At 36.5% G+C, this 27673-nt stretch overlaps 1 protein-coding gene and 1 pseudogene across 1 annotated transcript in view; one reads left to right on the top strand and one right to left on the bottom strand.

The window, feature by feature from the left end:
• Nucleotides 1-27673, top strand: part of DDX10 (DEAD-box helicase 10) — a 309443-nt gene that overhangs the window by 121577 nt on the left and 160193 nt on the right. The window lies entirely within an intron of this gene.
• On the bottom strand, nucleotides 12549-21631 carry LOC131759675 (small ribosomal subunit protein uS5 pseudogene; annotated as a pseudogene).

Here is a 27673-nt window from a genome sequence, read left to right on the forward strand (position 1 = left end):
CCTTTTCCCTGATTTGGGGCAAATGCATTTAATATTTCACCATTAAATAGATGTAGAGTATAGATTGTTTATTCCATTTTGCCTCTCCAAAGTTTGTCTTGGGTTCATCTAAATATCAGAAAGGGAAGTAAAACTATGATTGCCATACTGGGCTTCAGGTGTCTGTTAATCTTGGAACTCAGTCCCCTCTACTGCTCCCCACCCTAGGTGAGATTTCAGGTGCAAGAAGATCCCCATTGAGTGGTTGGGGGAGCCATACTAGGTTAGGAGTTTCATGCCTCTCGGGAGCTGCTGTCTTTTTATAACTCCATAGGTATCTTTTACATGGTCCTTGCAAAGGACATATCCATTACAAAGAAGCTTGAATTTATACTTCCTATCAGATTATTAGTAGTTCTCTCAGTCCAGATGCAGACAGGGATCATTTTTACTGTAAGCATAAAGGTCATGGACATACTAACGTTATCAGGTAGGAGATACCTCATAAAGGAGATAGAGCTAGGAAGTTAACCAAATGTCTGGTTACCTACCTACATCATAGCTGTCTTTCATCAAATTGATAAAGTTCTCTTCTCTTTCTAGTTTTCTGAGTGCTTTTCTTTTTAAAATTATGAATGGGCATAATTTAGTCATGGATATTTTTTATTTCTGTTGAGATAATATACAGTTTTTGTTCCTGATTGAGTAAATGTGGTGAATTACATTAATGGATTTTGCATTTCTGGGCTAGACCCAAATTGGTCATTGTGTACTGTCCTTTTTATATATTGCTTGGTTCAGTTTGCTAATACTTTTAAAGAATTTTTACATCGATGTTCATGAGTAATATTGGTCTTTAATTTTGTTTTATAATGTCTTTAGCAGGTGTTGGTGTCAGGATTATGTTTGCCTCATTAGGGAAGTTTGATGTTTTTAAGGTTGTTATTATTTTATCCTTAAATGATTGATAGAATTCACCAGTGAAGCCAGCAGTGCCTGGAAAATTTTTGTGGGAAAATTTTAAATTCTGAATTTAGTTTCTATTTTTTTTTTTTTTTTTTTTTGCGGTACACAGGCCTCTCACTGTTGTGGCCTCTCCCGTTGTGGAGCACAGGCTCCGGACGCGCAGGCTCAGCGGCCATAGCTCACAGGTCCAGCCGCTCCACGGCACATGGGATCTTCCTGGACTGGGGCATGAACCTGTGTTCCCTGCATTAGCAGGTGGATTCTCAACCACTGCACCAGGGAAGCCTCCCTGAATTTAGTTTCTTTAGTAGATATTGGGATATTCAGATTTTTTTCTTCTTGTATTAGTTTTAATTGGTTTTGTTTTCTGGTTACTTGTCAATTTAATCTAAGTTGTTTTTGGATAATTTCAGTTTACCTTTCTTAAGAAGCCATTGATTCTTTTTGCTATTGTGTCCAATTTTCTGTCAGTTCTATCTGATAAATTTTTTATTTTATACATTTGGTTTTCAAAATGTGGGATTTCTGCTTTTCCATTTGATTTTTTTTTGATTATTTCATTCTCTATTGAAATATCCATTTTTTACCCACTAAGTCTGCCTTTTTATGTAGACTCTTTTATATATATTCCAGTATCTGGATCATTTGTGGATTTGTCTCTATTGATTGTTTTTTCTCTTGACTGTGAGCCACATTTTTCTATTTTTTTATGTCTAATTTTAAAAAATTGTATATTATTGTACATTCCAGATGCTGTGTTGTAGAAGCTATGAATTTTGTTATCTTCTTCTGAAGGGTGTTTTGTTCTACTAGGTGGTTAAGCTTTTCACAGACCCCCTTGACCTTGTAGAGGCTTCATGTTTGGCCTTTTGAAGGAAGTTCTGTTTTGGTTTCATCCTTAGTTTTGGGGTACATTCCTTGGTCCTGGATCCTTTCTGGAGCTTCAGTGAAAAGATCAAGGTGTATACCAGACTTATCTAATTTGGTGGGACTGAGACTCCAAATTTTGTCTTTTTCAGTGAACATCAGCTGGATCTGTACTCAGCTCTTTCTGTCTTCTAGCTGTTGTTTCTCCTTAAGTTTCTAGGAGTTTTGTCACTTACATGTGCATTTCAGTTGTCAACCAAGGTTTTTAGAAGAATTATATGTAGATATATGAGCTATATCTCTGTGACTCCCTCTGCTTTGGGATTTCTCTTCTTAATTTCTAGATTCTCTGGGCCTGAGGTATATGTTCTGACTCTTCAGGCTAATAGATAATGGCTTTCCGCTTTAGTGTTAGCAGTCCATACTGAGTGGACTGGGAGTCCCCTCAGAGAAAAAGCCATATAAGTGGGTATGGTAGGGAGAATGCTAAAAGTGGCCCCTCAAGATTCCACACACTAATCCCTGGTGCCTGTGAATATGTTGAGACATCATCTCTGTGATGATATTATGTTATATAGCACAGTTGACCTTAAGATCGGGAGATTATCTTGGGAGGGGGGCGCTCACTACTCACATGAGATCCTTTAAAGTTAGTTTTTTCTGCATGCTGGCAGAAGAGGAACTCAGAAATTCAAAGCACAGGGAGGATTTGACACACTATTGCTGGCTTAAAGATGATGGGGGACACATGAGAAGGCAGTCTTAAGGAATTGAGAGAAATTCCTAGCTGACAGCCATCAAGGAAACAGGGACCTCAGTCCTATAACCACAAGGAACTATATTCTGCCAAAAGACTGTGTGAGCTTGGAAGCAGATTATTCTCCAGAGGTTCCAGGCGAGAACTTGGCTGAGCTAACATCTTGATTTCAGTCTTGTGACTAAACAGAGACCTTAGTCATGCTGGCTAGATTTCTGACTTGCTGAATTGTGAACTATCTAATGGATGCTATTTTAAAAATTTTGAATTTGTTGTTTTATACAGCAGGTTCTTATTAGTCATCAGTTTTATACATATCAGTGTATACATGTCAATACCAATCACCCAGTTCATCACAACCCCACCCCCACCCCACCACAGCTTTCCCCCCTTGGTATCCATACGTTTGTTCTCTATATCTGTGCCTCAATCCCTGCCCCGCAAGCCAGTTCATCTGCACCATTTTCTAGGTTCCACTTATATGCGTTAATATACAATATTTGTTTTTCTCTTTCTGACTTACTTCACTCTGTATGACAGTCTCTAGATTCGTCTACGTCTCAACAAATGACCCAATTTCGTTCCTTTTTATGGCGGAGTAATATTCCATTGTATATATGTACCACATCTTCTTTATCCATTCATCCGTCGATGGGCATTTAGGTTGCTTCCATGACCTGGCTATTGTAAATAGTGCTGCAGTGAACACCGGAGTGCATGTGTCTTTTTGAATTATGGTTTTCTCTGGGTATATGCCCAGTAGTGAGATTGCTGGATCATATGGTAATTATATTTTTATTTTTTTAAGGAACCTCCATACTGTTCTCCATAGTGGCTGTGTCAATTTACATTCCCACCAACAGTGCAAGACAGTTCCCTTTTCTCCACACCCTCTCCAGCATTTGTTGTTTGTAGATTTTCTGATGATGCCCATTCTAACTGGTGTGAGGTGATACCTCATTGTAGTTTTGATTTGCATTTCTCTACTAATTAGTGATGTTGAGCAGCTTTTCATGTGCTTCTTGGCCATATGTCTGTCTTCTTTGGAGAAATATCTATTTAGGTCTTCAGCCCATTTTTGGATTGGGTTGTTTGTTTTTTTAATATTGAGCTGCATGAGATGTTTATATATTTTGGCAATTTACCTTTGTCCGTTTGCAAATATTTTCTCCCATTCTGAGGGTTGTTGTTTTGTCTTGTTTATGGTTTCCTTTGCTGTGCAAAAGCTTTTAAGTTTCTTTAGGTCCCATTTGTTTATTTTTGTTTTTATTTCCATTACTTTTGGTGGTGGATCAGAAAAGATCTTGCTGTGATTTATGCCAAAGAGTGTTCTTCCTATGTTTTCCTCTAAGAGTTTTATAGTGTCCAGTCTTACATTTAGGTCTCTAATCCACTTTGAGTTTATTTTTGTGTATGGTGTTAGGGAGTGTTCTAATTTCATTCTTTTACATGTAGCTGTCCAGTTTTCCCAGCACAACTTATTGAAGAGACTGTCGTTTCTCCATTGTATATCCTTGCCTCCTTTGTCATAGATTAGTTAACCATAGGTGCGTGGGTTTATCTCTGGGCTTTCTTTCTATCTTGTTCCATTGATGTATGTTTCTCTTTTTGTGCCAAACCATATTATCTTGATGACTGTAGCTTTGTAGTATAGTCTGAAATCAGGGAGTCTGATTCCTCCAGCTCCGTTTTTTTCTCTGAAGACTGCTTTGGCTTTTTGGGGTCTTTTGTGTCTCCATACCAATTTTAAGATGATTTGTTCTAGTTCTGTAAAAAATGCCATTGGTAATTTGATAGGGATTGCATTGAATCTATAGATTGCTTTGGGTAGTACAGTAATTTTCACAATATTGATTCTCCTGATCCAAGAACATGGTATATCTCTCCATCTGTTGGTATCATCTTTAACTTCTTTCATCAGTGTCTTATGGTTTTCTGCATACAGGTCTTTTGTCTCCCTAGGTAAGTTTATTCCTAGGTATTTTATTCTTTTGGTTGCAATGGTAAATGGGAGTGTTACCTTAATTTCTCTTTTAGATTTTTTAACATTAGTATATAGGAATGCAAGACAGTTCTGTGCATTAATTTTGTATCCTGCTACTTTACCAAATTCATTGATTAGCTCCAGTAGTTTTCCGGTGGCATCTTTAGGATTCTCTATGTATAGTATCATGTCATCTGCAAACAGTGACAGTTTTACTTTTTCTTTTCCAATTTGTATTCCTTTTATTTCTTTTTCTTCTCTGATTGCCATGGCTAGGACTTCCAGAACTATGTTGAATAATAGTGGTGAGCATGCACATCCTTGTCTTGTTCCTGATCTTAGAGGAAATGCTTTCAGTTTTTCACCATTGAGAATGATGTTTGCTGTGGGTTTCTCATATATGGCCTCTATTATGTTGAGGTAGGTTCCCTCTATGCCCACTCTGTGGAGAGATTTTTATCAGAAATGGGTGTTGAATTTTGACAAAAGCTTTTTCTGCATATATTGAAATGATCATATGGTTTTTCTTCTTCAGTTTGTTAATATGGTATATCACATTGATTGATTTGTGTATATTGAAGAATCCTGGCATCCCTGGGATAAATCCCACTTGATCATGGTGTATGATCCTTTTAATGTGTTGTTGGATTCTGTTTGCTTGTGTTTTGTGAGGAATTTTGCATCTATATTCATGACTGATATTGGTCTGTAATTTTCTTTTTTTGTAGTGTCTTTGGTTTTGGTATCAGGGTGATAGTGGGCTCATAAAATGAGTTTGGGAGTGTTCCTTCCTCTGCAATTTTTTGGAAGAGTTTGAGAAGGATGGGTGTTAGCTCTTCTCTTCATGTTTGATAGAATTCACCTGTGAAGCCATCTGGTCCTGGGCTTTTGTTCGTTGGAAGATTTTTAATCACAGTTTCAATTTCATTACTTGTGATTGGTCTGTTCATATTTTCTGTTTCTTCCTTGTTTAGTCTTGGAAGGTTATACCTTTCTAAGAGTTTGTCCATTTCCTCCAGGTTGTCCATTTTATTGTCATAGATTTGCTTGTAGTAGTCTCTTAGGTTGATTTGTATTTCTGCAGTGTCTGTTGTAACTTCTCCTTTTTCATTTCTAATTTTATTGATTTGAGTCCTCTCCCTCTTTTTCTTGATGAGTCTGGCTAATGGTGTATCAATTTTTTTTATCTTCTCAAAGAACCAGCCTTTAGTTTTATTGATCTTTGCTATTGTGTTCTTTGTTTCTATTTCATTTATTTCTGCTCTGATCTTTATGATTTGTTTCCTTCTGCTAACTTTGGGTTTTGTTTCTTTTTTCTCTAATTACTTTAGGTGTAAGGTTAGAGTATTTATTTGGTATTTTTCTTGTTTCTTGAGATAGGTTTGTATAGCTATAAACTTCCCTCTTAGAACTGCTTTTGCTGCATCCCATAGGTTTTGAGTTGTTGTGTTTTCATTGTCATTTGTGTCTAGGTATTTTTTGATTTCCTTTTTGATTTCTCCAGTGATCTCTTTGTTATTTAGTAATGTATTGTTTAGCCTCCGTGTGTTTCTCTTTTTACATTTTTTCCCTGTAATTGATTTCAGCGATTTCAGTTTTCTTAAAGTTACTGAGGCTTGATTTATAACCCAAGATGTGATCTATCCTGGAGAATGTTCCATGTGTACTTGAGAAGAAAGTGTAATCTGCTGTCTTTGGATGGAGTGTTCTATAAATATCAGTTAGATCTATCTGGTCTATTGTGTTATTTAAAGCTTGTGTTTCCTTCTTAATTTTCTCTTTGGATCATCTGTCCATTGGTGTAAGTGAGGTGTTACAGTCCCCCACTATTATTGTGTTACTGTCGATTTCCTCTTTTATAGCTGTTAGCAGTTGCCTTATGTATTGAGGTGCTCCTATGTTGAGTGCATATATATTTATAATTATTATATCTTCTTCTTGGATTGATCCCTTGACCATTATGTAGTGTCCTTCCTTGTCTCTTGTAACATTCTTTATTTTAAGGTCTATTTTGTCAGATAAGAGTATTGCTACTTCAGCTTTCTTTTGATTTCCATTTGCATGGAATATCTTTTTCCATCCTCTCCTTTTCAGTCTGTATGTGTCCCTAGGTCTGAAGTGGGTCTTTTGTATATAACATATATATGGGTCTTGTTTTTGTATGCATTCAACAAGCCTGTGTCTTTTGGTTGGAGCATTTAATCCATTCATATTTAAGGTAATTATCGATATGTATGTTCTTATGACTATTTTCTTAATTGTTTTGGGTTTGTTTTTGTAGGTCTTTTTCTTCTCTTGTGTTTTCCACTTAAAGTTAAGTTCCTTTAGCATTTGTTCTATAGCTGGCTTGGTGGTGCTGAATTCTCTTAGCTTTTGCTTGTCTGTAAAGCTTTTGATTTCTCCATTGACTCTGAATGAGGTCCTTGCCAGGTAGAGTAATCTTGGTTGTAGGTTCTTTCCTTTCATCACTTTAAGTATATCGTGCCACTCCCTCGTGGCTTGTAGAGTTTCTGCTGAGAAATCAGCTGTTAACCTTATGGGAGTTCCCTTGTATGTTATTTGTCGTTTTTCCCTTGCTGTTTTCAATAATTTTTCTTTGTCTTTAATTGTTGCCAGTTTGATTACTGTGTGTCTTGGCATGTTTCTCCTTGGGTTTATCCGTTTTGGGACTCGCTGTGCTTCCTTGACTTGGGTGGCTATTTCCTTTCCCATGTTAGAGAAGTTTTCAACTATAATCTCTTCAAATATTTTCTCTTGTCCTTTCTCTCGTCTCCTTCTGGGACCCCTATAATGTGAATATTGTTGCATTTAATGTTGTCCCAGAGGTCTCTTAGGCTGTCTTCGTTTCTTTTCATTCTTTTTTCTTTATTCTGTTCCGCAGCAGTGAATTCCACTATTCTGTCTTCCAGGTCACTTATCCGTTCCTCTGCCTTGCCTTTGTTATTCTGCTGTTGATTCTTTCTAGTGTATTTTTCATTTCAGTTATTGTATTGTTCATCTCTGTTTGTTAGTTCTTTAATTCTTCTAGGTCTTTTTTAAACATTTCTTGCGTCTTCTCGATCTTTGCCTCTAATATTTTTCTGAGGTCCTGGATCATCTTCACTACCATTATTCTGAATTCTTTTTCTGGAAGGTCACCTATCTCCACTTCATTTAGTTGTTTTTCTGGGGTTTTATCTTGTTCCTTCATCTGGTACAAAGCCCTCTGCCTTTTCATCTTGTCTGTCTTTCTGTGAATGTGGTTTTTGTTGCACACGCTGTAGGATTGTAGTTCTTCTTGCTTCTGCTGTCTGCCCTCTGGTGGATGAGGCTATCTAAGAGGCTTGTGCAAGTTTCCTGATGGGAGGGACTGATGGTGGGTAGAGCTGGCTGTTGCTCTGGTGGGCAGAGCTCAGTAAAACTTTAATCAGCTTGTCTGCTGAGGGGCGGGGCTGGGTAATCAGCTTGTCTGCTGAGGGGTGGGGCTGGGTTCCTTCAGTGTAGGTTGGGTGGCCTGAGGCAACCCAACACTGGAGTCTACCTGAGCTGTTTGTTGGGGCTAATGGTGGACTCTGGGAGGGCTCTCGCCAAGGAGTACTTCCCAGAACTTATGCTGCCAGTGTCCTTGTACCCCTGGTGAGCCACAGCCACCGCCAGCCTCTGCCAGAGACCCTCAAACACTAGCAGGTAGGTCTGGTTCAGTCTTCTCTGGGGTCACTGCTCCTTCCCCTGTGACCCGATGCACATACTACTTTGTGTATGCCCTCCAAGAGTGGAGTCTCTGTTTCCCCCAGTCTTACCGAATTCCCGCAATCAAACCCCACTAGCCTTCAAAGTCAGGTTCTCTAGGAATTCCTCCTCCTGTTGCTGGACCCCCAGGTTGGGAAGCCTGATGTGGAGCTCAGAACCTTCACTCCAGTGGGTGGACTTCTGAGGTATAAGTTTTCTCCAGTGTGTGAGTTACCCACCCAGCAGTTATGGGTTTTGATTTTACTGTGATTGCAGCCCTCCTGCCTTCTCATTGTGGCTTCTCCTTTGTCTTTGGATGTGGAGTATCTTTTTAGTGAGTTCCAGTGTCTTCCAGTCGATGATTGTCCAGCAGCTAGTTCGATTCTCGTGTTCTCACAAGAGGGAGTGAGAGCACGTCCTTCTACTCCACCATCTTGGTCACAAGTTCCATTGACGCTATTTTAAATAGCTAAGTTTGTGGTAATTTGTTATGCAGCAATTGAAAACTAATACAACAGGGATTTCACCCAGCAGGATTTCCTTCTTTCTTGGTAATCCTGTGCAGTTCCTACTTGATTTTGGTTGCCCTCCAGTGCCTTCAAAGAGTTGTTCTACATATTTTGAGTGAGTTTATAATTGCCATATGTGGGAGTGCCAGTACATTGCCAGAGCTAAAACTCTCAGTATTAATTTCAGGGTTTCCTTTTCTTTAAACCTTATTTATATGGTCTTCATGTTAGTTATACAATATTTCATTCTGTTGAAGTACCATTCTGCTAATGTTAGCTGTTTGGTTGTTTCTGATTTTTGCTATAAAGAGCAAAAGTATCTTTTATGAGTCTGTGTTTTGGTTTGTTGATTTATTTACTTAGGATAAATTTGGGGTAGAGTTCCTAGGTTAAAGAGATTAGAGGAAATAAAGCCTTTGGAGGGATATGTGAGTTCACATTCTGCTATGCCACTTACTAGCTGTGAGACTGTGGCAATTTAACCTGTTGGAGCCTTATTTTCATCTTATGTGAAAAGTTAAGAAAATCTGTCCTTTGTGGTTGTTTGAGCATTAAATTATATAGCTTATAGAAAGCATTGTGAAAAGAGAGGATACTTAATGATAGATGAAGAGATGAGGATTATGGTAGCTATTGATATGTTTTGCCATCTTGCTTTCTGATAGTAAAATGCCAATTTACAGTTAGATTGCTTTCTTTAATAGGTCTAATGACACCAGGAGGGACAACTACAAAATGAAGAGCACAGGACAGCATAACTGAAGTTAAAAATGAAAGAACAGACTTTATAATACTGCTGCATACATATTTGGTGCTGAATCAGGTCTCCAAAAGATATAATTGCCCTGTCCTCCTTAGTTTGTCCATCAAAAGAAAATCTTTTGAGATGACTTAGAGGGGTGCTTTCTGGACACTTTCTTTCCCTTTGTGCTTCAGTTTAGGTCTTGTATGTTTGTTCAGGCCAGCAGACTATATTATCTGGTTTGTTTCCAGTATAGCTGTCATTTGAATAATCTGAAAAGCTTTTTATTGGAGGTCTTTATCAAGTGCTAGTTGGATTTGTAATTTTCCTAGTTTACCACATCCTCCATAAATATACTTGTCTTGTCTCTGTGTCCCAGTGGATGCTGTTGTATTACAACTCATTGAAATAACATAGTCTTAACATTCCATTCAAGCATTTTGTTAATGTAGATGCCTGGGTTATATTGTTGCAGAATGTTTGTTATTGACAACTTGCTCTCTTTTTATTTGCATGGGGCAATAAATACAGGTACTTAATTTACATAAACCTATTAACTGAAATTCTCAAGAGGAAAGAAAATAATTTTAAATGCAGTTTACAATGTGGTAACAGCTGATCCACTTACAGATAAGCTCATATAGTGGAATTGGATTGAATGAAGAAAAAAACTTTGCATAACATTATTGTTTGTGATATATACCAAAGGGTATTTATGATACTGAGCTGCATGAAGAGATTAACTCTATTCCTACTGACCTCTTCTCTTCTCTCTTCTCACCCCTAGAGGGTAAAAGAAGAAAGAGTGTTTTTGTTTTGTTTTCCAAAATGGTTCTATCAATGTGTAATTAAAATGGCTTTCCTTTAAAAGGGAAGCAAAGAGTCTGAGCTGCAGTTATTAGGTGTTCTAAAAGTGTAGTTCATGTTGCAAACCAAAGAATCATCTCTCCCGAATGTTTGTTTCCTTTCTTGAATGAATAATTTTCAGACTTTTTTTTTCGGAGTAGAAATAAAATTAGCAAGAGAGTATGAATAGGACATCTGAATTGTTCTATTTTTAATATCTCTTCAAAAGTTTTTAAAAGTTGCTTCTGTAACATTATAAGGATTTTGTTTCTATTGGCCATTGGGAGTTAAGAGCGCAGTCATCAGAAGAGATTATTCTCACATTTTCCTCTTTGACCTTCACAAACGTGCATTTCCTTCTTGAAAATGCACAAAGGTGCATTTTCTTTGACCTTCACAAAGGTGCATTTTCTTTCTTCACAAAGGTGCATTTTCTTTCTTCAGCTAATGTGGAACATGGAGTCCATTTGTTTAAAGGGTTGCAGCCTTAGGACACAAATATAACACATCAGCTCTTCCAATTAATTTCTGGCAAGCTCAGGTGATGACTTTGATACGTTGGATCATGTATGGTGTGGATATGGGACTTGGTCACCTTAGAAACCATATTTTTTCTTAGGTTTCTGCTTAGGAATTGTGATTCTTACAGGCAATTCTGCAGAAGATTTTCAGATTTGAATTTGGATGTAGAGGACTCACCCACATTCTTCAGAGAAAGCACAAGCCTAGAATTCTTCTCCCATTAATTCATTCTGCAATCATTTTTTAAAACCTGGATATGGTTAAAATTTGTATCATCAGTTTTTCTCATCTGCAATTAAATTCTAGTTAGATTATTTCTAAAGCACAAATTCTGCAGTTTCATTGTCCCAGAATCACTTTCTGCTTGCTCCTGTTCTGTACATTTTATTAATCTATGGTAGTGTACCTGAGGCCACTATTCATGCACTATATTACCCTCATAACTGCTATTTTTTGTACATGTTTGTTTGGATGTTACTTTTATGAAAGCAATTAATTTGACTAATTCTGTGGAGGGAACTGAATATTCTTTTTCTCATCAGTACATCATTAAAGTTGCAATTGAAAACTTTTTATAGTGACCCAGTTTGCAGTATCTACCAACCAGTAGGAGGCTGGGATCAAATCTTGAGAGCATTTAGAGTGTGAGGAAGATGGAGCAGACACTTGGGAACAGGAAAAGAATCCCACAAAAGAGTGGGATGGGAGGAAAGCCAGAGAGAGTATCAAGAAAGGAAGAGTAATCAGTGATATCAAATTTTGCCTGACAGGTTAATTAATTTCTCCTAGATCCATCCCTTCCTTCCTGCTCACTGATGCGGTCTGAGTTAAGGTCATTTCTCTATTTTTCACACATATATATTCTGTCTGAAATATCCTTTTTCAGTGTCTACAACATTATGAATTCCTGTTAAACCTGTAAAACTTCAATTGTTCATTGCTTCTTTGAAACTGTTACTAGCTCCTGTTCCCTGTGATTTCCCTCTATCATGTATAGGCTTCTGTCATTGAGATTATTTACCAGGTATTAAAATCATCTCTGTGACTATTTCTCCCATTAGACTGAGCTTTTTAAGATAGGGACTGTTTTAATCAATCTTGGACATCTAGTGCCTAACACAGTTTGGCTTTAATGGAAGCTTAAAAATAATCAAGAAAGAACTGTGAAGACTCAAAAGGGGTCATTAATTTTGGCAATGAGGCAATAATTGGTGACCTTTCCCAGAGCAATTTTAATCAAGTAGTAGAGGTGGAAGCCATATTGAAGTGGGTTGATAAATGAAAAGATAAGTGGCCACAGTTGAGGTTGACTGTAAAAGGCATGGGTGGGAGTGGAGGCCATAGCCGACAGGGCAAGGAATATAAGGTGCAGAGTCTTATACTGTGTGTAAGAAGTGGGAGGGGTGAACATAATTCAAGGCCTAAGACAAGGAGTCCTGCACCTTATGGAAAACAGTGGGGACAATGAAGAGCAGCAGGTTCAGGAGGGGTGGGAGGGATCCAATCCAGGGTATGGGGGAGAGGTGAGCTTTGGGAGTGATAAGCTGTCCACATTCCCTTGAGAACAAAATGAAGAAAAGTTTAAATTGACTCAGAAGTGAATTTAGGGAGAGAATCCTTTATTTTTTTAAAACAGGTTTAATTCACTTTACTTTTCTGGTGTAAAAGCTATGTGGTGACCACAGTTGGAGCCTGGGTCATCTTCAGGGAGGCTCTAGTTTGGGTCTTTTTGAGATGGTCAGTGAGTTCCTGATAGGGAGACTTGGTGAAAGTGGTCTCTGTAGAGGCTTAGGGATACAGCTGTAGGTTTGGAGACAACATCAAAAGCAGCTTTGGTGAAGTGGCCAGGGAGCATTCTAGCCATCCTCAGTACTGTCTGCAGCAGCTTCTTGGGTATAGGGGCCTAGACGATGCCAGTGCCCTTGGGGATGAGGATAAGGAGCACCTGCATAGAGCCACAGCGGCTAGTGACCTTGCAAGGGATGGTTAGGGCTTGCCGATCTTGTGTCCCCAGTAGCCTCGCCACACAGGGTGATGAAGAGCCTGGCCTGGACGATAGCCCTGAGGATGGCAGTGGCTACCTCCATGGAGTGCTTAACACCCAGACCAGCAGGTCTGTAGTAAACCCCAGTGGTGACAAATGCCTTAAACCTGGTCCACTGCCAGCACAAGTCTGCTTTTGCATGGGCATAATCTTCAAAACCTTGAGGGACATCCCTGAAAAAAGTCAGTGATCTCGGATTCTGTGATGGGCAAAGAGAAGAAAGAGATCTCCTCCAGGGACTTTACTTCATATCCTTGACCAGGCAGCTCAGTTTGGTGACAGGGACCCACTTCTTGTCCTTTGCATGCCTCCATGGAGCCCTTTCTGTAGCACCTGCCTATCATCCACCGTTACATGTTCTCTCGGAGAAGAAATGCAGAATTCTTCAAATCAGGTGCTTTCTCCTCTTGTACCTTAAATCAGAGCCAAAGTTGAGTATACACCAGCAGCATAGGCTTGGTAGCAGTTGCTTTTACTGTGTTTAGGTAGTTTGAATTGATGAGCAGAACAAAGAAGGAAATGTCATCTGTGTACTGTTTCATTCTGGTTTTTGTGAATGTCCTTACTCATTTCAGACTAATATTATAGGTATATCTGGGAGATAGCTCTTAAAATACTTGTGAAAAATATATGTGCAAGTTGATATTTTATACTACTGTATCATTCGGTTTCAAAGAAGAAACTCTAGTCATTTGAAGATGCAACTGAGCAGGCACAATCTGTTCAAATATTCAAAATTAGATGTATTTTATAAGCTTTGAAAAGATCTTTTCAGTAAAATGACATCATTTTTTGCTGGCTCCTGTAAAATTGGCTTGTCCTTTGTCAGCAGAATGACTAGAGTTCTGCTTCCTGTTTATAAAGCTAAACTTTTTTATCCTGAAAATTGTATTGCCAGGCGTAGCCTGTAGGATACTTTTCATTGCAAGAAACAGGAAACACAACCCGAAGTGGCTTAAAAAATGAGAAGAATTGTTAATTACATAATTAGAAACCTGGATGAAAGACAGTTCGTTCTATTGTCAGTTAATTCAACAAAGTTTTCAAAATCAAGGTTCTTTCCATCTTTCTGCTCTTAGTTAATACTGAGTTGACTTTTGTCCTCAGACTTGTCCCCTAATGATTAAAAAGACACTGTTACTCCAGACCAGTTAAATGAGAATCACTATGGGGGAGTGAGGGAGTCCAGTCATTAGTCCATTTAAAAGTTTCCAGATGATTCTATCCTGCCGCTTGCTAGGATTGAGAACAGAGTTACACCAAATAAGATTAACCCTGGGGATTATAATCCCAGCTACTGTGAAGTATATGGCCATTTGATAGCTGAAGAAAACAGGAGTTCTTTTAGCAAGGAAAAATGGAGAAGAATTAGGCCACTATTGTCTGCCGTGCTACAGATGATTTATTTAAAGTGTAAAAAACAAATAATATGTTTTGAATTCACGTTTGATCATTATTATCACTTTAAAAAGCTATGTAAATTGTTCCTACCCCTTGCCTTAGAGACAAATCTTCAGATAGGCAGTTTTATTAACCCAGTGAACAACAAAGAAGATGTTTTGGCTAGGAAGGAAGCAGGAGTATTAAAGCATAATTCCTGGCATTTGGTGTGTAGATAAAATTCCATCTTTTAAGTAAATATAAAGTAATGATCTATGTTGCCTTGTCTAATGATTGTAGTCGGCTCTTGATCAATCAGAATTGAGTCTCTTCTTCATGGGTTATATAACATGTGCTCTTTGCTGTGGCTCTCTTGTTTTTTAATTTTCAGATGCATTCTACCTCTGCCAACATGTGCCAGAACAGAATTTGTTATCCCTTGTAAACTTTGTGTTGCTTAATGACGTTACCATTTTCCAGCCAAGACATTTCACTTGTATTCGTATAGCATCTCTGGCAAGCATGTTTTCTCTTCTTTCTTGCTCACAGACATTCTGCCACTTGAGGGTCTCCTTTGCTTTTGACTCCGAAATACCATCGTAAAAGGTCCTCCCTCTCCTTCCCTTTGCTCCCCATATGTTTTTCAGTCTCTCTGTTTTAGTTTATCCATAATAGTGCTTCTGGAGTTATCATCCTAAAATTTAGATAGGATCATGTTTTTACATTGCCCTATCTACCACTTATCTACAGAATAAAAATTCAGTGTGTTAGATTGTCTTTTCCAAGATAGTAATAAAAATATTTCCCATGTCACACACTCTGCTTTATACTGTGACGTTGATACTCCTCCCATGAAGAGGTGGGGTCTGTGTCCCTTCACTAGAATCTGGGCAGGCTTCTGACTGTGGTGGAAGAGACACTAATGTGACCGCCTAGACTAGGTCATAAAGAGTGATAGGGCTTCTGCCTGTACCTTCGGGATACTTAGTATTGGAACCAAGTCACCATGATGTGAGTGAGAGCCCAGCCAAAACCTTCCCTGCAGCCCTTGCTAAGCTTCCAGCTCCCACCATCTTCCTGCCCTGTGAGTGATCTTAGAAGTGGATCCTTCCCCCAGTTAAGCCACCCAAGCTGACCTTTGTGTAGCAGGACTGAGCCATCCCTGCCAAGTCCGCCTATATTGGAAAATCAGGGGGGAAAAAAAAGGTTACTTGTATTTAAAGTGACTAGATTTTTCTTTTTAAAATCAGCTTTAATGAAATATAAGGTACATAAAATTTCAATAATGTTCAGTATACAATTCAATGAATTTTGACAAATATTTGCAGTCTTTTCACACTAACAATCAAAATAGAACAGTTAACATCAGTTTACGAAGTCCTCTTGTATACCTTTGCATTCAGTCTTCTGTCACTATCCTTAGTCCCTGGTAACCACTGATCTGCTTTCTATTATTAGAGTTTTGCCTTTTGCAGAATGGAAAATTTGTTTCTGTGCTAGTTTTTGGCTGTTATAAATATACCTGTTATGAATAGTCAAGTATAAGTCTTTTTGTAGACATCAGTTTTCACTAGTAAAGAGTGGAATTGCTGGGTTATATGGTAGTACATGCTTAAATTTTTAAACTGCCTGTTTTCCAAAGTAGTTTTTTCAGCAATGTATGAGAGTTTTAGTTGCCCTGTGTTTTTGCTAGTTCTTGCTGTCTTTTTTTTTTTTTTAAGTTCAGCCATTCTCATGGGTGTAAAGCCATCTTATTGCTGTTTTAATTTGCATAGCCCCAATGACTAGTTGTGTTGACATCCTTCGTGTGTTTGCTATTTCTGTATCTTCTTTGATATAGTATCTATTCAAGTCATTCTGCCATGTAAAAAAAGGTTGGGTTGTTTATCTCTTTAATACTTAGTTTTAAGATTTTTTATATATTTGGGATATGTTTCAAACCTATCAGATATATAGTTTGTAAATATTTCCTCCTGTTCCGTGGGTTGTCTTTTCACTTTCTTGATGGTGGCCTTTGAAGTACAAAGTTTATAATTTTTCTTAAAGTACAGTTTATCAATCTTTTATTTTGTGGTTCATGTCTTTTGTGTTTTATCTAAAAAAACAAACAAAAACTTTGCCTAAACAAGGTCACAAAGATTTTTCTCCTGTGTTTTCTTCTAGAACCTTTATATTTTTAGCTCTTGCATCTAGGGGTATGACCCATTTTAGTTAATTTTTGTATATGGTGTGGGGGAAGTTTCAAAGTTCATTTGTATATTTTCAACAGCATTTGTTAAAAAAACCATCTTTTTCTCATTGAAATATCTTGGCACCTTTCTTGAAAATCAATTGACCATATTCATATGGATTTGTTTCTGGAGTATGTGTTCTGTTCCCTTGATTATCTGTCTATCCTTGTGCCAATATCATACTCTCTTGATTACTGTAGCTTTATAGTCAACCTTGAAATCAATTAGTGTTAAGTTTTCCAACATTTGTTCTTTTTTCAAAGATGTTCTAACTGTTCCAGGTTCTTTGCATTTCCATATAGATTTTATAATAAGCTTTTAATTACTATGAAAAGGTTTGCTAGAATGGGGATTGGATTGAATATATTGATTAATTTACTGACAGCGACATCTTTAAAATAGTATTTTTTCTCATTTTGCATATCCATTTACTTAGTTCTTTTAGCAGTGTTTAGTAGTTTTCAGTGTGTAAGTTTGGCACACGTTTTGTTAAATTTATTCTTTGCACTAATGGTGGCAGTCCAGATAGGGTTCAATTACTAAAGAACATTCAAAGGGTCCAAAATTAGAAATTTATTGCAGGGAAAGGATTCAATATAGCAACAGGATTAGAACATTAAGGATATGCGTTGCAGCCAGAGGTTCCCTCATGGCAAGAGCTTTAGAAGGGCTAGGCATGACCTCTCACTGTCCGCTTTTTTGATCATATGGACACACTTTTTCTCTCAGATCAGGTGCCACTGATGTGTGCACAGAACCATGTAGCCCCTAATGGAGTCTAGGCTGGTACTCCTTATACTCTGCTGGTCATGTAGGCTTAGTCTTTCTCATAACCAGCCCCAAAGGTAGAGCCCTCTGTTTCACTAAGACCAGATGCAAATCATCAAATCTCACTTATCAATAAACATTGTTGACAGTCTGATAGGAACTACCCTGAAACTTACCTTAAACCCATCAGTACAAAGCAACACTATCAAGCCATACATTTCATGTCTTGACAGGGATCAGCACCATGCAGGTACATTTTTACTTTAGCAGAAAAACTCGGGCTAATTCCAGGTGTGCTGAAGTTGACTCACATCCGTAAATTTCTCTTTGGTCCTGTTATAATTGGTATTTTAAAAAATTTCTATTTCCAATGTGTATTGCTTTTATATGTAAATAAAACATGCTATTTGTATATTGACCTTATATCCTGTGACCTTGCTAACTCACTTATTACTTTCAGTAGCTTTTTATAGATTTCCTAGGAATTTTTACATTGAAAGTCTTACAGTCTTTGAATAAGGGTAGTGTTTCTTCATTGTTACCAATCTGTATGCCTTTTATTTATTTTTCTTGCCTTGTTGGCGTTGGCTAAGAACTCTAGTACAATGTTGACTAAAAGTGATGACAGCATTCTTTCTGATCTTAGAGATAAAACATTCAGTATCTCAGCATTAAGTAGGATGTCGTCTCTAGGATTTTTATAGATATTATTTATCAAGTTGAAGGATTTCCTTTTCCTTTTATTCCCAGTTTTTATCATGAATGGGTATTGAATTTTGTCAAATACCTTTTTTGTTTTCATTAAGACAATCATTTGGTTCCTTTGGTGGTGGCGGGGATATGTTAGTCTGTTAATATGGTGAACTTGTATTGATTTTTGAATGTTAAACCAGCTTTGCATTCCTGGAATAGACCTCTCTTGACCATGATTCTTTTTATATATTGCTTCGTTCAATTTGCAAATATCCTGTTAAGGAGTTTTACTTCTGGGTTTATGAGAAACATTGGTCTTTAGGGTTTTTTTTGTAATACCTTTGTCTAATTTGGGTATTAGGGTAATGCTTGACTCACAGAATGATTTGGAACCTGTTTCTTCTTCTGTATTTTGCACAAGTTTATGCAGCATTGTTATCTATTTTTTACATGTTTGGTATAGCTCACCAGTGAAGCCATCTGGACTTGTGGATTTTCTTTGTGGGTAGGTTTTTAAACTATGAATTCTTTTTCTCTAATAAATATAGGACTATTCAGGTTATCTATTTTTTTCCTGGATGACCTTCAGTAGTTTGTATCTTTCAAGAAATTTGTCCATTCCATTTAAGTTACTGAATTTGTTGATATAGAATTCTTAGTAATATTCTCTTATTTGCCTTTTAATGTCTATATGATCCATAGTGATGTTCTCTCTTTCATTCTTGATATTGGGAATTGTGTTTACTCTTTTTTCTTTGTCAATTTTACTGACCTTTCAAAGAGCTCGTTTTGTGTTCATTGATTTTTAATAAAGACATTGTTTTTATGGTTTTTGTTTTATGATGGCAGAATTATCCTTATTCCTCATAACCTTTATAGTACAGATCCCTTCTGTTCTAATTGAATGTGTACTTGTGTTTTACCCCTTCACATCCCAGGTGAATATGCTTTTGGGGACAACTATTGTTATTCATCTTTGTCATTTCGACAGAATCTTAATTTAAATTGGACTCAGTAATGGTGAATAAAGATCTTGGAAGTTAGCATAAGTTGATTTAGTGTTCTGGTAACTGCCTCATATAGAATTCAATAGTAAGTTAAAACAAAAAGGCATAGAGAGAATTCTCATTATTTGGATGGAAAATTTAGCCTTTTTTAAATAAAAAATTGTCTCTATAATGTGTTTTAAATATTTACATTTTTATTATGATTCATATACTTTAGGTAATTCCAATCTCATTTTCTTTTGGTATATAAAAGGAGAAGGGCTCTTTTAGTACATTTATGTGATTTAGAGATTTCTTTTAACCTCACTTCAAGTCTTTCTCCCATGCTGCAGTGGAGATGAATGCAAAGGAATCCATACTAGGATTTAACAGAATAAATAAATGATTTCTATTATGAAAAGAGCCACTCTAGGAAATAAAGCTCTATCTAGTAAATATGGGCTTACTTAGTACATTTAACATGTGACTGGAGTTACCACAGTTTGTTTATAAAATCTTTCAGAATTTCATCTATCATGTAATTTGTGAAGAGAGTTGTATCATTATCACAGCAGCTCAAATTCTGGAATACTTCCATTATGCTTGGCCAACAGCGAGTAACAGAACAGTGGTTATTTGCTGAACTTTTCAGATATTTTTAGATGAAGAAAGGTGTAAATAAATAAAGCAATTCTTTGATTCCTGATAAATAGCTTGGAGGCTGATCTTATGCAGTTTACTGTACCTTTATCTGCTTGCTCAGCCACTCCTTAATAAAGATCCCAAGGGAGCCGACTGAGGCTACATCCTTCCTCTTACCCATGCTAGAAATCTTAGCAACTTCATCTTCGAACTGATCCCTAAAATTGTTATTTCTTTAAATTTTTCTAAACAGTTTTTCTTGACTCCCTCCTTCCAGCTCTCATTTCCATCTGATATATTTTAATATATTGATGTCATTTTAATCTTGCTAAAAACATTGCAATTATATCATTCTTTTGCCCCCAAACTTTCACAGAATAAAATACTCTAAACTCTTCATCCCCAGTAAATGATTTATTTGGTTTCACCGCCTTGGGACATGGACTCATCCTCAATTATTCACCATTTCAGTCTCAATTTTAAAAAATATTTTATTAATATTTTAAAACGCACATGAAATTTCCCATCTTAACTTCTTTCAAGTATACAGTTCAGTATTGTTAAGTATATTCACACTGTTGTGCAGCCAGTCTCCAAAACTTTTTCATATTGCAAAACTGACACTATTTATTAAATAGTAACACCACTTTTTCCTCATCCGTCCAGCCCTTGGCAACCATCATTATACTTTGTTTCTATGAATTTGACTAATCTAGATTTCTCATATAAGTAGAATTATACAGTGTTTGTCTTTTTGAGACTGGCTTATTTCACTTAGCGTAATGTCTTTAAGTTCATTCATGTTGAAGCATGTGTCAAAGTTTCCTTCCTTTTTAAGGCTGAATATCAGATCCCTTTTTAAGAGCAGGATTTTTTATGGAAAGGGGATTGAAGATGTTAGAATATTAAATATGTGAGAAGAATTACTATAGTTAGAAGGTAGGCTGGTGGGGGGAACATTGTGGGGCTTCTGAAAGTTTCAACTTTGCTAACCCTACTTGTGTAGGGTAGCAGAATATGCCACCCCCAAATATGCCACTGGGGCATAAGGATTATTCTGAGTGAAAGGCACATAAACAGCAGATGCAAGAAGGCCATTCTGACCTTTCTTTTTCTTCTTGAAAGCAAGAGGTAAACTCTCATGTAAAAGGTGCCTTCTGGATACCAGGTGAAAGGAAAACATTCTTACTACTAGAGATGAAGAATAGAGGCTGGAAACAATCTGTATAAACAAACCTTGTTACTAATTCTTATCGTCCTAGTCACTTTTACACAATTAACTGCTCTAGCCCAAACCCTTTGTCTTGTTACGTCTTCACAATTTACTACTCTTTATCCAACCACACATATAAGCTTTTGGCCCTGACTGCTTCTTTGGCTCTATTTTCCTTGTGAAGGCTTTCAGATACACAAAAAAATTACTAAATAAAATTTGTGTGCTTTTCTCTTGTTAATGTGTCTTGTGTCAGTCTAATTCTTAGGCCCATCTGGGAGAGGGTAGAGGAGAAATTTTATTACCCCCTGTCCCCCCAGTCTTGTTTCTCATTTACTGAGTTTCCTGTATGTATTAGTAGTGCCTGGGTTTTCGTAATTTTTTTTGTTTAAGTAAAATCCCATCTCAGACCAAGTTTATTTCTAATTAATAGACATACTGATTCAATAATGTATCTGCTGTCTTAGGAATTGCCTTTTCTTTGCAGTCTTTGTGATACATGTTTTTTGTTTTTGTTCTTTCACTGAAGATCTGTTAAAATTAATGTTAATGTCTTTTTGGACTCATGATAACCCAGACGACCTGAAAAATAAGTTGTTTCTTTGGAGTTCTCTTAGTCTTTGATAAGTGTGTGCATGACAAAGTTTACATTTCTTGTTATATAATAAAACAGTCTTCAATGTAAAAAAGTTCAGTGTTCAATTTGGACAGAACTTGTTTTTTCTACTTACTGTGTAGCAAATATGATAGTCTTCTGAAAGGGTTAGTTCTCGGCCTCCTTGAACCAGAACCATCCTAAGAAGTTTTTTTCGGACAAATCTGATCACTTTGTACCTCCAGAGTATGCCCCTGTCTTTTTCTATATGTGAATTCCAAAATCTTTAGCTACTAAATGTTTTACAGTCTGGTCAAAACTAAATCCATGTCCTATTTCTTGTCAGACTCCAATTCTCTCCCTACTCACTTCCATCCCTGCCTTCATCTCAACTAAATGACTTAGAATTCTCCAAATGTGGCATACCTTTTCTTTGGCCTAGCAGATAGGATTCTTCCTGCTTGGGATACCCAATTCTTGTTTCCCTGTATCTGGTGAAATCTCCCTATTTGATGGAAGCCTTTGTCTGCCAGGGTTTCCTTTTTTTTTTTTTTTAATGAATGAATGAAGCTGCATTGACCCTTCGTTTCTGCACACGGGCTTTCTCTGGTTGCAGTGAGTGGGGACTACTCTTTGTTGCAGTGCGCGGGCTTCTCATTGCGGTGGCTTCTGTTGCAGAGCACGGGCTCTAGGCGCATGGGCTTCAGTGGTTGTGGCACATAGGGTCAGTAGTTGTGACGCACGGGCTTAGTTGCTCCGCGGCATGTGGGATCTTCCCGCACCAGTGCTTGAACCCATGTCCCTTGCATTGGCAGGCGAATTCTTAACAACTGCGCCACCAGGGAAGTCTCTCTGCCAGGGTTTCTTATCTGAACCTCAGAACTCAATGATTTCTCAGTTTTCTTAAAGATGGTGTATGAAAAAAAATAAAGATGGTGTATGAATATTATCATTCTAGACGTATAAGAACAACATTTATTTATTACCTTCAGTGGATACTTTAGGGCACTAGGAATTAATTTTCTTTTGAGACTCCCACTAAAAATGGTGTAGTTTGAGTTTGTTTCCTTCTATTGCCCTTGCACAAATTTTACACTCCTTTGGAACATTTGTCATATTATAATTATTTGTTTGTGTATTGTATATTATTTTTTGTCAGCTTTTCCATTTAGGCTGGACATCTAGAGAACAGTCTGTCTTATTTATTCTCACACCCCAGTACATGGCACCATGCCCTATATAGTGTTGATGTTCAATAAATTTTAGTGAATATAGATACAGATGTTGAAGATTATATGACTTCCTTAAAGTAGTTTAGCTTCATTTTTTTCAGCATGACTATACTCCACGTTCTTCATTCCCTTTTCAAACTTATTTTTGTATTTGCTTTCTTTCTTAAATGAGCACCTTAATATTTGCTACCCTATTCTCTACTTGTCTATATATCACACTTCAGCAATTTTCTTGTTCCTTGTGGATGCTTTGCCTGCTTAAATAGAGCTAAGTGCTCCTATTGATATGGATTTTTGGAATCTCTAGTGTCAGATTTATAAGAAATTAAACTCATTGATTAATTGACAGCTACATGGAAAATTGTATGAGATGATGCTTTTGCCTAATTTTATTTGAATAATAATGTTGCTTTTGTAGTATTTATAATTTGTGTTATTTCCATTTTCTCAGTTGATAATTTTCACTATACATTATTATACTTACCCTTTGAGTGTTTTCTTTGTGAATTGATTTCTCATCCAGATGGTAATTTCCCTCCATTCTTTTTGCATCCCTATCTGTCCAGTATGTAGAGATGGAAATAGATATTGGTTATTATTTGATGTCATTTTGTCAAGTATATGCTGTGTTCATCAAGAACAAAAGAGTTAATCCTTCAAATTGGCAGAACCACAGACAATGCTGAGGTGTCAATTCTCTCTCAGACTGGAGGATAATGACAGTACAGCTTCTCTTCATGGAAAAGACCCTGTAGTTGTTAGATTATGTACTTCAGAATGTCAGAATGGGTTCTTTGCCAGAGTGTGATTGTTTCAATTTTTGTCGAGCAAATATTAAACTAGACCATAGTTTTCTAACAATATTAGAATAAAACAAAAAATTTGTCTTCATGTCTCCTTACTTGCCTAGCCTATGAAGATTGATAAGGACACATTCACTATTTTGTTAACTGCCGTAGAATCAGCAGTAGGTTTCTGTTCTGTTGTGTTGTCTTTCTCCTCTCCTTAAAGCTTGAGATAAGTGTGCTTTTTTCAGGTTGATTAGAAACATGTTTTCAAAGTGTCTGAATTGGTGAAATGTTAAACCATTCCAAGATTGGAAGTAGCTTGGCATGTGTGGAGAAAACCACATCGCTAGTGGACTAAGATGTCAGAAGATCTGTGAATCCTGACTATATTATGTTCTGTTTCCTGAATTTGTTCTTAACTTTTTATAGCCTCAGTTTTCTCTTGTTGTGAAAATCAAATAAAAACATAAACAGTAATATTTATATAGCCTGCATGAAACAAATGTGAAGTGGCATTACTTTCTGTGTTTGGTTGATAGGGTATTATTAAGCCAGCTCCCCATTTTCTCCTGCTTGAATACATTCTCCATAGTCTTCTTGCCCCTTTATAATGCATCCAACCTTGAAAACCCTCTTCCTCATGAAAAATTTGAGTATTTTTTAAAATGTGCTAGACACTGCTAAATAAAAACATAACTAGTAAATAGCAACGTTAGAATTCAGATCCAGGTCCTTTTTACCACTGAGCTTATGCCATTAACCAATATATGCTATCAACTATCAACATTCTTTTATTGTCATTAATGTTAGAATGGTGATCTCGAGAATCTTATTATTCAGAGATAACTGTTAATTAAAAGGGAGCTATAGGAAGCTTGACAAAGAAAATTATAGAAATTCTCAACATGACACTGGTCTAGTGTATTTGTAGTCAAAACAAACAAAAAAATAGAATCAGTGAGAACTGAGTACTGTATGGTCTATTGTGGCTGATGAAGTGGAACCCATCACTTCTCTGTTCGGAAAACTCAGAAATGTGTGTGGGTAAGTCTGGAACATCCAAATAATCGTGTATTAATGTGATTTAAAATTTACTAAATGCAATAATACTGTTACTTGAAAGTTGCCAGGTTTGTTTTTTTTAATTCTTTAAAGCAATTTTTCAATTTTTCTTTGAATTTTATTTTATTTTTTTATACAGCATGTTCTTATTAGTTATCCATTTTATACATATTAGTGTATATATGCCAATCCCAATCTCCCAGTTCATCACATTTCATCATTTGAATTTCTTTCAAATTTTATTAATCCATTTTTGTTTATGTACCAGAAGAAGTATCTGATTTCTTGTACAAAGTTTATGTTTATAAGACAGAAGCATTTTATTTCTCTTCAGGGAGATGTCATTCTCTCAAGTCTGGTTCTATATTGCTTAGAATAAGTTGTTTTTCTTTTGTAATTTTCTGAAACTTTATGAGATTTTTAAGAAGACAATTTAAAGATCCCTAGAGTTAGTTGCTTACATTGCATGGAAAGAGAGAGGTATGTGCTTTTATTTTTATATGTGCACTTTAGTGAAAATTACCCCTCCCCCCCTCATTAACAAGGTGAATTTTTGAAAGAGAAAGTGCTAACTTAGGATACTTGTCTCATGAATTTATCTTTCCAGGCTTGAAATTTAATTATATCACTCCCTCAAATTTAGATATAAATACAGCTCTTAAGTACTGTCAGCAGAAGCAACCTGTAAAATTGATGTCCGTATCATTTTTATAAATCCAACATTTAAGAAAAAGTAAAAAATATAGTTCTTAGAAAAGCCAATCAGATTTAAATTTATTCTAGAGAACTGATACTCTGCTATTACAGACACATGCGGTCTCCACCAACCTTTTCTTTTTCTTTTGGCTGTTTATTTCAGTTTCCTCTGCTTTTTCTTTCTTTCTTTTCAAACAAATGATTCTTTGCCAGCAGCATTCTTTCAGTCTATCCAATTTGGTTCAATATTGAAAGTTTTTCTTCTACCTTTGTTACTCAGGGTCATTTCCACCCAGATGAATAATATTACCCAGGAGCAGTATTTTAGAACATTTAAGGATCTGTTTTTCTTTATCATTGCTGTCCACATTATATCTCTGAGGCATATATTATGTAAATAAAAGTTATATTTTGAAGTCATATAAATATACTTAGTATATATTTTTATATGCTCATTCTTTTATATTTTTAGGTAAGTAAATTTCAGATATTTCAGCAGAAAGTTTTTGATTTTAAACGATCTTTTGCTTATAAAGTAATCTCTAGGTAATAGAAACTGAGAGATAAAGCAAATGCTCATGTGTTGGAAATAAATATCTTTGGTTGTTGCCCCTGGACTGTGTTTTCCTTTTGCTAACCTGTGAGGATCACATGAAATAATTGCATTTTGGGGATATTTTCTCACTTTTGAGTTCTGTAGCTTCTCATCTCTTTTTAGAGTAAAGCATTGCTAATGGGTCTCTTTTCAAGGCAATTTCTAGCTTTTCTCATTTGTGGGCTTTTTTTTTTTTTGCCTGTTTTACCACAGAATTGAAATATAAGTTGGCCAAAAAGTCAAACTTTCACAGTTAATGCAGTAGGCATTTATTTGAGGGCATTGTATGTTGTGTTAAGTCCAAGTACATCAAAGAAATAAAAATGAAATCAAATTAGCGAGCTGTTCTAAGGCAGTGCATTAGTTTTCTATTGCTGCATAACAAATTTCCACAAATTTAGCAGCTTAAAACAATACACATTTATTATCTCATGTTTTTTTTTTTGTGGCTCTGGAGTCTGGCCACAGTTTAGCTGGTTCTCTGCTCAGGGTCTCACAAGGCTGCAGTCAAGGTATTGGCCAGTCTACATTCTCATCTAGGGACCTGAATGGAGAAGAATCCTATTCTGGGCTCATTCAAGTTGTTGGCAGAATTTCTTTGGAAGCTGTATGATGTAGACCCCAGATTTTGATTGGCCGTTGGCTGGGTGGTGATCACCCGTAGTTCCTAGAGGCTGCCCACAGCTCCTTCCGTGTGGGCTTCTCCAGTGTGGCTGCTTACCTCATTAAGCCTGCAAGGGGGAGTCTGTAGCTCCAGTCTGCTGGTAAGATGGAGGTTTATATAATGTAACACAATCATGGGAGTGATATCTCATTACCTTTGCCATATTCTGCTGACTAGAAGAACGTCATAGGTCCTGCTTACGATGAAGGAGACGGGATTAATGAACACCAGGAGGTGGAATCATGGAGAGTCACTTTCGGATCATTCTGCCACAGGCAAGATGTAAATAAATGGGTGATAAGTAAACCTTGGGTGATTAAAAATAGTACATTTTATTGCTTATATATATTATGTTCATGCTGGGATTAGATTAGACAGTTGTTGAAGCTGGGCCATTACTGTGATTGGCACTTTGTTGAAGCATGGTTTCTACTTTGACGAGACTGTGTGCAAGCTAAGGATGAGGTCTGTCTCAGAAAGCCCCGCAGTCTGTGTGCCCTAGCATTCCAAAGACATACCTACATATATTTGAGCCTCCATAGTAGAGGCCAGAATTTCTTTCTGTCCACATTTTATTCATTAAGATTTCAGAAGTGTCATCAAACTTTTAATATAGTTAGTTGCTTTTGTTTAAAGTAGCAAACAATGCAGACATAAATGATAAGTTTCTTATTAGGTTGAATAAAAATCTCATTAAAATAATCATTTAGACATGTATAGAGGATAAATTTTTTTAGATTTATATGTTCTCGGAAAGCAGCAATATGTTATATTTTTAGATTTCATAATAACGTTAGGGTTTCTTTTTATGCTTCAACTTATTCAGTTATTTAAACAGGTAATGAGATTAGTTCCATTGAATTTTTTCATCATTTCTTATTTTTCCTCCTACTTAATACTAGGCCTTGTTTTACATTGCTCAGTTGATATCATGAATTTAATGACTTAGAACAGTGACCTTTAATTTTGGCTATAGATTAAAATAAAAGATATCAAATTTCTCAGTGTCCTGCCTCTGCAACCTCAGTTTATTTATGCCAATATGAGCAGCTTTAATTTTTAAGATTTCTGGATTAAATTCACATTTTAAATATATTTTTATTCTTGGGAAATATACCAATTTAATAGTGAAAGTAAAAAGAAGTTGATATTTGTAGATAGTTTTGAAAGTTAAATTTGTAGAATAAATCATAGTCTTTTAAAA

The sequence above is a fragment of the Kogia breviceps genome, chromosome 7 (genome assembly GCF_026419965.1).
Source record: "Kogia breviceps isolate mKogBre1 chromosome 7, mKogBre1 haplotype 1, whole genome shotgun sequence".
NCBI classification, from domain to species: domain Eukaryota; kingdom Metazoa; phylum Chordata; class Mammalia; order Artiodactyla; family Physeteridae; genus Kogia; species Kogia breviceps.